We start from the raw sequence: 6,000 nt of genomic DNA on the forward strand, positions 1-6,000 counted from the left end.
CAGCTACCACCCACTGACTCTATATCAATATATAGTCGTTTTAGCAAAAGACTACAAATTAAGAGGACTACAGCTAGACTAGCAGCTCTGTGAGGCTGAGTTAAATGCAAATGTCAGCATGTTAGCATGCTCACAAAGACAATGCTAACATGCTAATGTTCAGCAGGTTTAATGTTTACTATGTTTTCTGTTTTAGATTAACTAAATTAGCACAAACACAAAGTACAGCTGAGGAAGACTGGAGTGTCAGTTTAGCAGGTATTTGGTCATCATCTAAACTACTGGACAAATTTAAAATGTGACCGGATGATGGCACTTGATGATATATTACAATTAATTATGAGGGGAACATAAGTGTATGTACCATATGTTGTGGCAATTCATCCAATAGCTGTCAAAACAAGTCACTTCAAACCACAAATGTCAACTTCATATTGGCACTAGAGGAAAAAAAAACAGGGGATCACCAAAGTCATTAGGCTTCATCCCGTGGGGACCATGAATGTCTGTATAAAATTTTGTCCTAATCCATCCCATAGATGATAAGATATCTCACTGAATACGTGAAAACTGCTGGTGGTGGCAGATGAAGTCAGGGGATCACCGATGTCAATGGGATTCATCATCTGGACACCACTGATATCTGGTATCCATCCCATAGATGTTGAGATATTTCACAAAAAAATGCAAATGTCATCTTCATGATGCTGCTAGAGGAAAGTCAGGGGATCACCAAAGTCAATGGGATTCATCAAGTGGGTACCATGAATGTCTGTACAAAAAAAAGACCATGGCAATCCATCCAATAGTTGTTGAGATATTTCAGTCTCTACAAAGAGTGGAGGACTGACAGATCGCCAACCCGTTTTTTTTTTATTATTATTATTTCTTACATATTATTTGACCTAAACTATTTTTATTTCCTCTGTGCTTTCCAGGTTTTGTTGAGCTGAATCATATGTTGACTACTTGCTACCCGCCACTGAGTGCAAACTCAACATCTGGACCACTGAGGCTGCTTCAGAAACAGAGGAGAGAGAGAGAGAGCGATGACCCGAGTCAAGGACACCTCCTTTTGGATGTACTAAAACTTTGGCACTCAGAGAGAATTTGTACCAGCCTGGTTAGCCCCAGGACCTTTTCTTCTGCACACATATACACACCTCTTTCCCCACAAAACACTGCTTGAATGACAGCTACCTTTTTTCTGGACCACAAAAACTTTTACTTGAACAATGAGGAGGGAAAAAAAAGTAAAAGAAACTATATCAAACCTACTTTCAATGACCAACCCCACTGAACTCTTAAAGGGAATATGGATGTCAAAAGTCCAACAAGAACAAAACAAACTTTTTAAAAACTGAATAGAGGATTGCCGTAGGAGATCTTTCTGTAAGATGGTTTCAGTTTGGGGGCAATTGACTTTTGAAGACCAATTTATAAGACTTGAAACACGAAGGGACAAATTCTCGAAGCAAGAACTTAAGTAGGGAATGTGATATTTTCAGGACACAAATTGGCTTCGATTTGGGATGGCCATCTTTAGCTCGGAGTGCCTGTCCGTTTCCAGGGGATACCGTTGCCAAGGAGAGCCATAGCAACGGTCTCCAGGGAGTCTTACCTGTCATTCCTTAGTTGTTTTAGGGACCAAAAGACCAAACATTTTTATTGCTGAGGACTTGTAGCTCTAATATACTCGGACCACTGCATCTCTTTCAGTCAGTGTTAACTGGTTGAGGAGTTGCCCTTAAAAGAAGTGTACATTTCGAATATATACAACACATGTATATATATACATATATATTGCTGATATGCTTTTTGAATACAGGCAAAACTATTTCAGATGACCAAATGGGGTCTCTCACTTCGCTAGTTTACAATTACTCAAAATGTTTATTTTTTTCTCTTTCTCATTTTGTCTTGGGAGGGATGGAGAGTGCATGGGAGGGGCTGCTCCGTATCACAGCCTTATCTTTTTTAACTTGACATCCTAACCTCATAGATAGAATAACATCAGAAACGTTTGAAATATATGAACTTGTTTATATTTGCAGTACATATATATGTATAACAAGCATTCAAGCAAATGTATTCATATATACAGTATATATGGATAAATAGATATTAATCACAAACAAATATATGTATTTATATGCACATATTTTATATATGTGTGTCTGTATATAGAACGGCTACTGACTATGTTGAGCTGTAATTTTTTGTAGATTTTAGCTGGAGTTTGAAACATTGCTCTGCTTGGGAAGAATCGCAAATCTGGCAGCTCCCAAAACTGCAGGCATTCCTATCTCTGATTACCTATATGCTGACACACAATATATTGCTAAAAGATACATGTGTGAGAAGACACATACGGTGTAAATATTATCTGAAAATGCAAAAAGCCACATCTCAGTAGCAGGCTTTAAGAGAATCAGGCTAAACGATTTTAGAGGAAAAGGACAATTATCTTCGACTCTATTCCAAACATATCTTTTGAGCTTCACACACACACACACACACACAGACACACACACACACACACACACACAAACTTCTCTTTGAAACTTGAACCAAAATGAATACGTCTTTCACCCCTTGCTCTCTTTTGCATTCAGTAAAGTGCATGTAGCGTATGTGCCGTCACCATGTCAAGGTGTGCCTTGTCACCTGCAGAATCTGCCATCAAACACTGTGCTCTCAAAAAAAAAAAAAAAACTAAATACACACTACTGCAAGCAGCCAGTGCGCTATTATGATGTCAAAACTACAGCCAGATCCATATCATGTCTCAGCCGTGTAGAGAGCTTCAGTGCATGTCCACTTTAACAAACCGTCCGACCACTGATGGTCCATCAATGTCTTTGAAAAAAAAAAAAAAGCATTTAGAACTATGTAGACTCATGCGATTATACTTCAGATAAAAGTGGGCATTAGGTAACCTGTTGGTACTAACTATCAAAGCTGTGTGCAGGGCACCTGTGACTACGTTCCACTGGTTGGAGTCAAAAAAATTAGGGTAAAGTTCAGGGTTGCGATTGACATGACATGTCTTGATATGAGAAGTGATTGAGCTTATTCGTCCTGGCGTTAGGTTTTAATGGTTATGAAGGTGATGTAATATTGATGAATATGTTATAATTAGAGAGCTGGCTTCCAACTGAACAGAATAAGGGAGAAGGTTTTATGTACTTTCCCATCCAGCAGTTAATGTGTGGCTCTCTGCTGGTAATACTTGACACGAAGCATATCCTTTAGAAGATGTTATATTGCCTTATGTTATATATCCTCGTGCAATTAAATATAAGCATAATGAAACTGTAAAATGAAGCAATAAGTGTGAAAAGCCATTTGTCCATCACAATTGCTGTAACACCGAGGCTGGTTTCATATTGCTTTAGCGTACAGTTTCTCATAATAGTCTACAAAAATGGTATGAACAGCTACTATATACCTGCAAAAGGTCAACAGACTTGGATTTATTGGACCCTGCATTCAACACTATTCAGCTGGTGGAGATTACTCGATGAATATTTATATATATGAATATTTATAAGGCTATATGACACTTTGGAAGACAATGCTTCCTGTTGGGTGCTGTTACTAGTTTTCCTATAAACTGCTCATTATGCCATTTCCCCAGTGTCTGTGTCTAACCTTTTTAGCTGATTGAATAATTTAACATTTACATTTACCTTCCAAATCCAGTGAGGCTAAAAGATGCCACCACATCGGAGGATGTCTCTGTTTGTGTGCACCTCATGACAATGCCCTGAGCATGGCATACAGTGCAGACCCGATGACCATCATGATAGTTTTTTGCTCTGACAGTATCCAGGGCGGGTTAGAACAAAACGTCTTGTACATCCACCTGAACTGTCCTTGAGCTAACAGTAACAGCTAAAGCTAAATGTCATATGTCTGGTATCCCTGATCGCCACACACTGTGCCCTCTTTGACTGCCCGCTCCCCCCATTGCTCTGAGGAAACTGAAAAAGGTGTTGACACGGTCGGTGCTTTTCTAATGGTTTGTTTGAGCAATCACTCACGTCTTTCACCCAGCCCATGTTTCCATGTCGAGTGAAATAACGGAGGGAGAAGCAGAACGACCACAGGAACTAGAATGCCAAGCACCTCATCTTCATTCGCTCCAACTTTAAGCTGCAAGTTTACATGAGAAAAGTAAAGCAAAGTATAGTGGTTCAAAAACAACAAGAAACAGAGCAGAAGTTTGAATATATATATATATATAAATATATACATAAACCGATGAATATACTGTAAATTGTTTCTTTTTTTGCTCTGTTTTCCTCTGTACATAGGTTTGCATATTTTATAGGACTTTTACTTCTATCTACAAGGACTGGATAAAGTACTTTAAATACTTTAAAAAAAAATATATGAATGAAAACATGATAATGCTCATTAAAACCAGGTACAAAAAAAAAAAAAATAGTTGCTAGGATACGGTACAAACTGTAGGACCTGACCAAGGCATTTATCCAGAATACAGTCAGGGAGAGCATTGACCTCAGTTAGAGCTTAGACACACATTGACCTATTTTATAACAGAAATACTTTGATGGGTTCTATTCATTTATCTATTTGTTTAGATATTTATTTATAAGTTATGTCTGAGATGATATGCATGCTTTCATGGCATTATTTTTCTATGAGTTGGTACGTGACCAAATAGTTTTTATATGACATGAATGGGCCACTGTTGTGGTCCACAGATGATCATTGTTCCTGTCTGCAGGACCATGCCTTCAGCACTTCTTAGATGATGGAGAAAAATGCTCCTATTGACCAAGTGATGTCAAAGACAGATCTGAATCATTTATTTATGTTTATTTATTTATTTATTTGTGTTTTATGTATTTATTTATTTATTTGTGCTGTTTGACTCAAGATCTGAGCTCTATTATTGCTTATAAGTGCTTCTTTGTATCGCTACATCACATATGACCACTTTTAAGTATTGGCAAACTTCAAAGACTGATTTTACATTTTCCTGTTTGTGATAAACTACTGAAAGCAATGCAGTCAGCTGCTGTGTTTCTAAGCCTTATGTATATTTGTGTTCATAATCATATTGCTCTGTTCAAAGGTGGTTTAAAAAAAATGCCAATTGGAAGATTCCTCTTGCTTTTGAGTACCATTTGCCTCAATTTTAAAACATTTAAGCAAAGTGAAAATGAGTTAAGCGCTCCCTCGTAAATTAATTGTTCAGTCAGATATGTATTCACAACTGAATATATGCCTTGAGGTCACTATAAGTTGCTGCAATGTAAAGAGCTAATGTCTGATGAATTGTTAATCACCGGTTAACTGCTTGCATAAAACACCAGTTTTGGTTTTAAAATCTTAACTCCCTTCCTCCCATTTTCCCATCCTGCTTTGCATCGTTTGACAGAGCTCTGATCTTGTTCAACTGATGTGTTCTACCGAGAGCAAAATTCAATGAAAACTGCACTATCTCATCAAAAAGAATTGAGTTACTATCATTTTTTTCTGTGCTGTTATAAGTGGTTTTATTTTAAAAACTCAGTAGAGTTGCTAGAATCACATTTTACTTCATGTGGTTTTAAAAGTATTCTGGAAATCTATTTCCCAATTTCAGCACATACAGAGGGTGGGGAAATGAATGTTGCATTATTAAGCTTTGCCAGGTTCCTGATGAGCTAAGCTTCTGATTGGGCAGTGCGCTTTAGGCTCCCGCCCCCAACTCTCCAGACTGCACCATTCTCTGGTCCCCTGGACTCTTTTTTTTGTAATTTTAAATGAATGATGCGTCTCAGCTTAGCCCAATAATAAAGCACAGTCTAGAATAAAGTGTCCTGTGTCGTGTCATAATTACTGATAACTTGTCAACACTAGTATTCCCACATCTCTTGTTGTGACACAACCACTAAAAATGTTCTGAATGTTCCCTCTCTCTCTTCTCTTTCACCACTGACTACATACTAGTGGTAATCCAGACTTTTCATCATTTAAAAAAGG

General features: G+C 37.7%; 1 protein-coding gene across 1 annotated transcript in view; it reads left to right on the forward strand.

Moving 5' to 3' along the window:
* Positions 1-1,048, forward strand: part of celf4 (CUGBP, Elav-like family member 4) — an 87,672-nt gene extending 86,624 nt beyond the window's left edge. Inside the window, exon 14 of the mRNA XM_044348405.1 lies at positions 939-1,048. The gene's annotated coding sequence lies outside the window, so the exon portion shown is untranslated. The remainder of the gene's footprint in view (positions 1-938) is intronic.
* The last annotated feature ends 4,952 nt before the right edge of the window (positions 1,049-6,000 follow it).

Source organism: Thunnus albacares, chromosome 4, assembly GCF_914725855.1.
Source record: "Thunnus albacares chromosome 4, fThuAlb1.1, whole genome shotgun sequence".
Taxonomy (NCBI): domain Eukaryota; kingdom Metazoa; phylum Chordata; class Actinopteri; order Scombriformes; family Scombridae; genus Thunnus; species Thunnus albacares.